General features: G+C 42.2%; 1 pseudogene; it reads left to right on the top strand.

The window, feature by feature from the left end:
- Nucleotides 1-2,536: 2,536 nt before the first annotated feature.
- LOC121291221 lies at nucleotides 2,537-4,119 on the top strand (annotated as a pseudogene).
- Nucleotides 4,120-9,024: the final 4,905 nt, after the last annotated feature.

Genomic DNA, 9,024 nt, shown 5'->3' with positions numbered 1-9,024 from the left:
TACAGCACCTCCCCATGCATACGCAAAATATGCAACATCTGCCCCTTCATTTCCTGTCTCCTCACCGTCCAAGGGCCCAAACACTCCTTTCAAGTGAAGCAGCATTTCACTTGCATTTCCCCAACTTAGTCTACTGCATTCGTTGCTCCCAATGCGGTCTCCGCTACATTGGAGAGACCAAATGCAGACTGGGTGACCGCTTTGCAGAACACCTTCGGTTTGTCCGCAAGAATGACCCAGACCTCCCTGTCACCTGCCATTTTAACACTCCGCCCTGCTCTCTTGCCCACATGTTTGTCCTTGGCTTGCTGCATTGTTCTAGTGAAGCTCAACGCAAACTGGAGGAACAGCACCTCATCTTCCGACTAGGCACTTCACAGCCTTCCAGACTGAATATTGAGTTCAATAACTTTAGATGTTGAACTCCCTCCTCCATCCCCACCCCCTTTTCTGTTTCTTCCCTCTCCCTTTTGTTTTTTCCAATAATTTATATAGATTTTTCTTTTCCCACTTATTTCCATTAATTTTAAATCTATACCTTTTATGCTCTTTTAGTCTTATTTCACCCCATCGTCTACTAGAGCTGTACCTTGTGTGTCCTACCATCCATTCTTAATTAGCACATTCTTTCAGATAATATCACCACCTTCAACACCTCTTTGTTCTTTTGTCTGTGACATCTTTTATTTATCTGCTCCTTTCACTGCTTGCTTGTCTCTACAGCCACCCCCACCCCGCCCCCCACCGCTTCTCTCTCCCCACCTTAAACCAGCTTATATTTCACCCCTCTCCTATTTTTACTTAGTTCTGTCGAAGGGTCCTGAGGACTCGAAACGTCAACTCTTTTCTTCTCCGCCGATGCTGCCAGACCTGCTGAGTTTTTCCAGGTATTTCTGTTTTCACTCTGCCCATTCTCTCTTCTTCCTCTTCCACAGCTGGTTCACTTCCTGTAGGGACTGAAAACCAGGTGAGGAGATGGTGAGTGAAGGAACAGAATTTATAATAATCACATCACATAATATCCACACTAATGTTCAGGCAGTCTGACTATCCTGTGGGGAATCAGGTGTGGAAATGCCCCTTATGCTGTGTGAGAAGATCCAGCTGAGAGAGCTGTTTACAGGGTGCTTTGTGCTGAACTGTTTGACTGGAGCTGTGTGTTGGATATTGAGTGTGTTTATTGGAAGCATTTCCCTTCTGATTTACAGGCTGAGTTTTGTTGATGGGTCATTACTGAATATGAGAAGGTGAGGTGTAATTATCTGGGAGGTGCAGAGACACATTTATTGAAATTTCTTTTAATGCCTTCTTTAAAGATTTTACCTGAAGGCATCGGCCTTTTCCAAAAGCCTGGGCTTGGATTTGATAGTTTTGCCCAGTGCTGTGGCTGATAGCTGAATTTGGGATGTGCAGTCTGAACGAGTGCAATGTATCTAATTTCCCAGGATAAATCAGAACCCTTCAATCAGCTACACTGAAGCAATATTTTCCTTCACTTCTTGCACTTCCTTTCCAGTGTGTTTTCTCCAAATAATTTAGAAAAACAAGGGGATAGATTTCAAAATTGCCATTGAATTAACATTTCTCCTGACTGTTATTGATATTAAACACATATTCTAAGGGTAAAACTGGTCTTCGCCAACACGACTCGAGCTCAAAGTGAATTGATAGCCCATTTTACATTCCCCCGACTGTCTTTTCCATTGTCCTCACGGTCCCTGGGACCACGTTGTCTGCTCCTGGTCACTATCCAGTGTCCCTGCTGGAAACAGAATTTGTTACAGTCAAGTGAGGAAAAAGAAAGGACTTGTATCTGATCCTCCCACACGGGAATAGCAGACTGGCACTCACTGTGGAATGCTCTCTAACTGAGGAGTCAGCCCCTTTAGCAAAGGAGGAGAGGGAATTGGAGGAAATCATGTTTCCTTTTCTTGTTTTACAGAAGGATTGCACCATACTCCACAAGAGAATACAGAGAGGATAGACACTGCAGATAGATCCTGACCATCATCCACAACTGCACAACTGTGGGAAGACATCCAGTCCCGTAACAGCATTGCCAAACACAGAAGTTTGGGCAGTCACACCATCATCTGGAAATCGGTTGGGTGAGGGGAGTTTTGACATTTCATCAGATCTGAAACTGATCAGTGGTGTGGAGCCTTCCATCAGAACCAACCTTTCTGAAGGTTCGGCTGTGGGTGATCAGTCAGGGTGAGACTGGGAAGAAGTGTGAGTAGGCCTAAGTGTGGTGAGAGCTTCAATCATTCATGGAGCCTCTTGAACCATTCACTCATCCCTACAGGTGAGAGGCTGTTCAAGTGTGAGCTGCGAGCAGAGGGTTCCGCAGGCTCTCACAATCTGCTGAGACACAAGGTAGAACTGTTGTCACCACTATGAACACAAGGGGATTTATATAGAAGAGAAACCCTTCAAGTGTGAGGGTTGAGATAAAGCTTTTTTGGTGTCTTCGAACATCCTGAGACATGTGAAGAGTCACACCGGGGACAAACCCTTCTGGTGTGACGTTTATGAGATGGCTTTTACACAGTCGTCTGATCTCCTAAGGCACCAGAATATTCACACAGGCGAGAAACCATTTATGTGCGAAGTGTATGACAAATCATTCTCAAGGTCATTTTCCCTCCACGTATACCAACAAATTCAGACCAGGGAGAAACCACGGTTTCTCTGTGAAGTGTGCAACAAATCATTCTTTGAGGCGTCGACCCTCCACAAACATCAACGCATTCATAATGGAGAGAAGCCATTCACATGTAAGGTGTGTGACAAGTCATTCTCACGGTTAGCGAACCTCCGCATACACCATCGCAGTCACACCGGGGAGAAACTATTCACGTGCAAGGTGTGTGACATGTCATTCTTGCAGTCATCGACCCTTCGTGTACACCAACACATTCACACAGGGGAGAAACCATTCCCATGTGGATTATGCAACAAGTCATTCCCGAGTTCATCGCAATTCCTCATGCATCAGAACATACACAGTGGGGAGAGACCATTCAAGTGTGACGTGTGCAACAAGTCATTCTTGAACTCATCATCCCTCCATCAGCACCAACGCCTTCACACAGGGGAGAAGCCATTTACATGCGAGTGGTGCGACAAGTCATTCTCTCAGCACACCTCCGTGTACACCAACGTAGTCACACAGGGCAGAAACCATTCACATGTGAGGTGTGCGACAAGTCATTCTCGCAGTTAACGCACTTCCACATACACCAACGCATTCACACAGGGGAGAAACCATTCACATGCAAGGTGTGTGATAAGTCATTCTTGCAGTTAACAAGCCTCCACCAACACCAACGCATTCACACAGGGGAGAAACCATTCACTTGCAAGGTGTGCGACAAGTCGTTCTCCCAGTTAACGAGCCTCCGCATGCACCAACACGTTCACACAGGGGAGAAACCATTCATGTGTAACGTGTGCAGCAAATCATTCTTGAACTCATCGTCCCTCCATCTACACCAACACATTCACACAGGGGAGAAACCATTCACATGCAAGGTGTGCAACAAATCATTCTCACAGTTAGTGAGCCTCCGCGTACACCAACGCGTTCACACAGGGGAGAAACCATTCACATGCGAGGTGTGCGACAAGTCATTCTCACAGTCATCAAGCCTCCGCGTACACCAACGCAGTCACACAGGGGAAAAACCATTCACATGCACATTCTGCAACAAGTCATTCTCGAATTCATTGCAATTCCTCATGCACCAACACAAACATACTGGAGAGAAACCATTTACATGCGAGGTGTGCAACAAATCGTTCTTAAATTCATCAAACCTCCACGCACACCATCGCATTCACACGGGAGAGAAACCATTCACATGCAACGTGTGCGACAAACCATTCTCACAGTTAGTGAGCCTCCACAACCACCAGCGCATTCACACTGGGGAGAAACCATTCACGTGCAAGGTGTGTGACAAATCTTTCATGCAGTTATCGAACCTCCGCACTCACCACCGCGTTCACACAGGTGAGAAACCGCTCATATGCAAGGTGTGCCATAAGTCATTCTCACATTTAACGTCCCTCCGCAACCACCAATGCATTCACACAGGAGAAACCATTCACATGTGAGATGCGGGACAAATCATTCTCACAGTTAATGAGCCTCTTGGTCCATTGGAGGATTGACACAGGAGAAAACCTTGAGGTGTGTGACAAGGCTTTCACACAGTCAGCAGATCTGGTCCATCAATGCACTCACACAGGGGAGAAAACCTGTTGGTGTTAATTATTAAGCCTGCACACCACCTGGAACATCAGCAAACCCACATGGGATTCATCTCCTGAGACACCAGAAGATGCACTCAGGGGAGAAGCTCTTCAGGTGTGACCAAGTCTTCACAGTTAGCAAACCTATGCGTACACCAGCCTATTTGCATAAAGGAGTAACCCACCAATTGTGAGTTGTTTGGTAAATCTTTCTTGATAACTTTGACTGACACCAGCAGAAACTCTTCAGGTGCAATATTTGTGACTAATCCTCTGATCTCCTGAAGCACCAGTGGATCCACACTGCTGAGAAACCATTCAGTTGTGAGGTGCGTGACAAGTGTCATGAAAATATTAATAATTTTCATAATATTGTGATTTATTGTAAAGGTAGTGGGGTTTGGATTAGTTTCTGTGTGGATGTGTGTGGTTGGGTGGTGGAATTTAATTGAATTGGAGGCAGCTGGTCTCGAGCTTTTGAGTTAGGTTTGAAATGCTAAATATATAAACATGGCTGAAGTTTTAGAATCTGAGGTGTGAGGAACATTTGCATTTTTAAATAAATTAGGTTAGTTTGAATTTCAAAGAGATGGTAAGATGTTACACCTGGCATAACAAGCTAAGTCAAACAGTGTTATTCCCAAAGGATACTGATAATATGAGTATTATGAAAGATTTTATATTGTGAGAAAAGTAAAGTTGCAAAGACACATTGGAACATTGGAATTTACATTAAAAGGGAGAAACATGTATAAAGGAGATGAGGTTATGTGTAAGGAGAATGCATTCTAAAATCTAAAACAAGTGTGAAAAGCTTCCAGCCTCTGTGCATCAAGTTGCTGTCTACAGGAACCAAAGCTGAGAAAACTCACTTTGAATATCCCTGTCCAGGGTATTATGTGCTTTGCCTGGGTCTGTTGAAATCTATTTTTACTGTTGCCTTAACAGATGTGTAACTAGGAGTTAGATTAATTAGAGGAGTTAGGAGTTATAGTAGTAATTTGTAGAACTGTATATGTGCTTAAAATCTTTTCTTTTATTAATGTTTAATTTAGTTTTGTAACAAAGCTCTGAGTCTCAATGGACTTATTACTACTGAATTCGAAGCATGCATCTCGTAATAAAATACACTTTACAAAACAATTATGGCAGCTGTTTCAAGTTTCCTTCTGGGATTTGAGCAGCTCGGCATTTACCATCCGCTGTGCTACAACAAATTGGGTTATTTGTGGGATATATTTGAAATTCCTTAATTGGTTTGGGATTGGTGATTCTTAATGTTACGAGTATGAGAAGCACTTTGAATTCAGGAGTTCGTGTAAGGTTATTTTTTTTTAAAGTGGTGAGACTGCAATATGGCTTTGACAGTTGCTAAGGCATGTCTGGGAGTTGAAGTTATAACTTTGGTTGGTTTATAAATGACAAATAGAGCAAAGTTAATGGAATTGGTAGAAAAGTTACGATCAGGATTACCTGCAGGGGTAAGGAAATCAGACATAATTGAAGGTATAGCACAGCATTTGAAATTGGAAGGAATATGTGAGAGACCGAGTTCTCCAAGGGATACGAATATTATGAGTCAGTTCATAGATCTAAACATTTTATCGTCACCCTTTTAAATTGGAGCTAGATAGAAAGTGAGAAAGCGGGTAGTCAGGGAAGAGGAGGAGTAGGTGGAAATTCCCAGGAATTTTTTCTCAGAATAAAATGGAACGTGCTGAGGGTAGAAGTGACACTTGAAAATTGAGGTGCTTTCATTGTAATAAAGTTGGACACACGAAGTCAGTGTGTTGGAAATTACAGGGAAAATCTGTTGGGATTACTGGGGTACATAAAATTTCTGGAAGTGAAAGTACTGTGGGTTTTGAGGTTCAGGCACAGGCACAGTGGTTTATGTACAGATAACACAAAGAATCAGTGATAGGTAAAGAAGTGGGAATGCATTCACAATTAACCCAAGGGAGTTCCGAGGAGCAAGTTGCAGAAATGTTTAAAGATTTTATATGTGAAGAAGAAGTCTTTCCATGTGTACAGGGTGGAGTAGGTAAAGATGTTAAAATTTTAAGAGACACATGGGCCAGTCAATCCCTAATGTTGTGGGATAGTGATATTCATTATTTAGAGGAAATATTGCAGCAACAGGCAATAATAATTGGGGTTCGTGGAGATGCTAAATCTATTCCATTATGGAATGTAAAGTTAAAGAGTAAGTGGAAAACAGGTGAGGTGATTGTTGGAGTATTGGAAAGATTGCCCATTCTAAAAAAATTGCCAACTAATTTTAGATAATGATATAGCTGGGTCACAGATGTGTATATGAGCCACCTTTAGAGGTGTTTTCTACAGAGGTGTTGCAGAGAGAGAGCATCCTGGATTGTTTCTAGATTTTGTGATAACAGGCTCACAGATTGAAAACAGGAAAAACAGGAAGTTTAAAGGCAGGGCAAAGGTGTCTAAGTCCAATTAGCTGATGCTTTTTGCTAAGATTGTTCGGGAAGAAAGAATGGAGGACAATGCAGCTGAAGTATTTAGCTCAAGGCAGTTGGTAGAGTTACAGAAGAAGGATACGCAAATAGGAAAGTTTTATCAGATATCTTTCTCAGAAGCAGAGGCAGAATGCATTCCAGAATGTTATTACCTTAAGGGCAATATTTTATTGAGCAAATGACAGCCTTATCATGTTTCAGCAAATCAAAGCTGGAGGGAAGTGCATAAGATTGTTATACCATTTGGATATAGAAATGAGATCCTGAGAATAGCTCATGAAATTCCAATGGGAGGACATTTAGGAATAAGACATAGGCAAAAATATGAAAGCATTTTTATTGGCCTGGATTGCATAGAGGTGTAGTCAAATTATGTAGAACATGTCACACATGTCAGGTGATAGGGAAATCATAAGCAGTGATTAAGTCAGCACTTTTAATTCCAATTCCAGCATTTGAAGAACCTTTAACTTGGGTCATGATTGATTGTGTAGAACCCCTCGCTAAGACTAAGAGTGGAAATCAGTACTTGCAGTCCATAATGGATATGTCTACAAGGTTTCCTGAAGTGATACCTTTGAGAAATATTTCAACCAAGAGAATTGTGGAGGAGTTGACTAAATCGTTTACAAGCTATGGTTTACCAAAAGAAATACAATCAAATCAAGGTTCAAATTTCAAGTCACAGCTGCTTAAGGAAGTAATGAACAATTTGGGGATAAAACAGTTTAAGTCAACAACTTACCATCCTGAGTCACAAGGGGCTTTGGAAAGATGGCATCAAACTGTAAAAAACTATGATGAGGGCATATAGTCAGGACTATCCACAGGATTAGGACAGCGGAATTCCATTCTTGTCATTTGCTATTAGGGATGCTCCTAATGCTTTGACTGGATTTAGTCCTTTCGAAGTAGTATATGGTCATGAGGTAAGGGGACCACTGAAATTTATTCATGAGAAATTGGTGGGTCAGAATTCAGAAACTTCACTCCTGGATTACGCATCAAACTTTAACGAAAGATTAGACAGAGCATGTGAGTTAACTAGGGAACATTTAAAGATATCACAACAAGTAATGAAAGTGAAGGCAGATAGGAAAGCTACAGCTCATGGTTTTGTTGTTGGGGAAAAAGTGCCAGTTCTGTTACCAGCACTGGGTGACTCGATAAAGGCAAGGTTTAGTGAGCCTCACAGGATTGAAAAGAAGCTGAGTGAAGTAAATTATTTGACAAATACTCCAGACAGAAGAAAGAAGCAGAGGGCATGTTGTGCAAACATGCTTAAAAAGCACTTTGACAGGGAAGAAGACCAAAAGATGGTCTTAGTGGTGTTGATAAAGAGAAAGATGTAGAAATGAATGATTCTGAAATTTATTTTCCTCTAATCAAATTGGATAATAAGCAAGTCGCTGAAAGTTTAAATGTAATATTGAGTTACCTTCCAGACAAGTGTCAAAGTAATTTGGAGAAGCTATTGCAGTCACAATCCGAAAAAAGATTTGTATGTCATGATGATCAGCATATTGTTGGATCTCTCAGGCTTTCTCTTCCCACATATTCTTTATCTTCCGGAATTGCCATTGAGCATCAGCCTTGAGATGTTGAAATGCTGCCTTCTTGAGTTGGGACCTTGGGTGCTGTATCAGGCAATGAAGGCTGATCGTTTTTGTTCTGGGCATCACTTATTTGAGCGTCACATTCATTGAACCAGGCCTGGTGATGATGAAGCTCAACCCCAATGCTCTGGGCGCAGGAGTTTACGAAAGCTGACTTTATTTGATCCCACTGTTCAGGAATTGAGTTGGATGCGTGAAGATTTTCCACATTGGTCATGAGCCACACTTGGAATTGCTCTCTCCGGTTGGGATGTTTTAGGCCTGAGACATTGACCTACTTCCTCTTGGACTTCTGGGCCTTGTGATGTCTTGGTGCTGGCTGGATGTTCATCACTGATCGAACAAGTCGATGATCTGTCCAGCAGGCATCAGTCCCCCACATGGATCGAGTGATACAGGCATCACTTAGAACTTTGACTTGGCTTCAGACCTTCCAAAGGAGCCTCCGACATGGTCTTTGTTGTGAGACAAACCCAAGAAAATTGTCAAGAATAACACCAGGAATTCTTCATTATATTCATCGATATGATGAAAGCGTTTGAAGCTCTGAGGATTGTGCTCCAATGATTTGGATGTCCAAGAAAATTCATCACAATCCTGCAGTTGCTTCATGATGATATGACTGCAACTGTCTTGAGTGGGAAATCTGAAACAAAAGTCTTCAA

The sequence above is a fragment of the Carcharodon carcharias genome, chromosome 19 (genome assembly GCF_017639515.1).
Source record: "Carcharodon carcharias isolate sCarCar2 chromosome 19, sCarCar2.pri, whole genome shotgun sequence".
Classification (NCBI taxonomy): Eukaryota; Metazoa; Chordata; class Chondrichthyes; order Lamniformes; family Lamnidae; genus Carcharodon; species Carcharodon carcharias.
The sequence above is the reverse complement of the archived record's forward strand: the minus strand, read 5'-3'. Positions and strand labels throughout refer to the sequence as shown.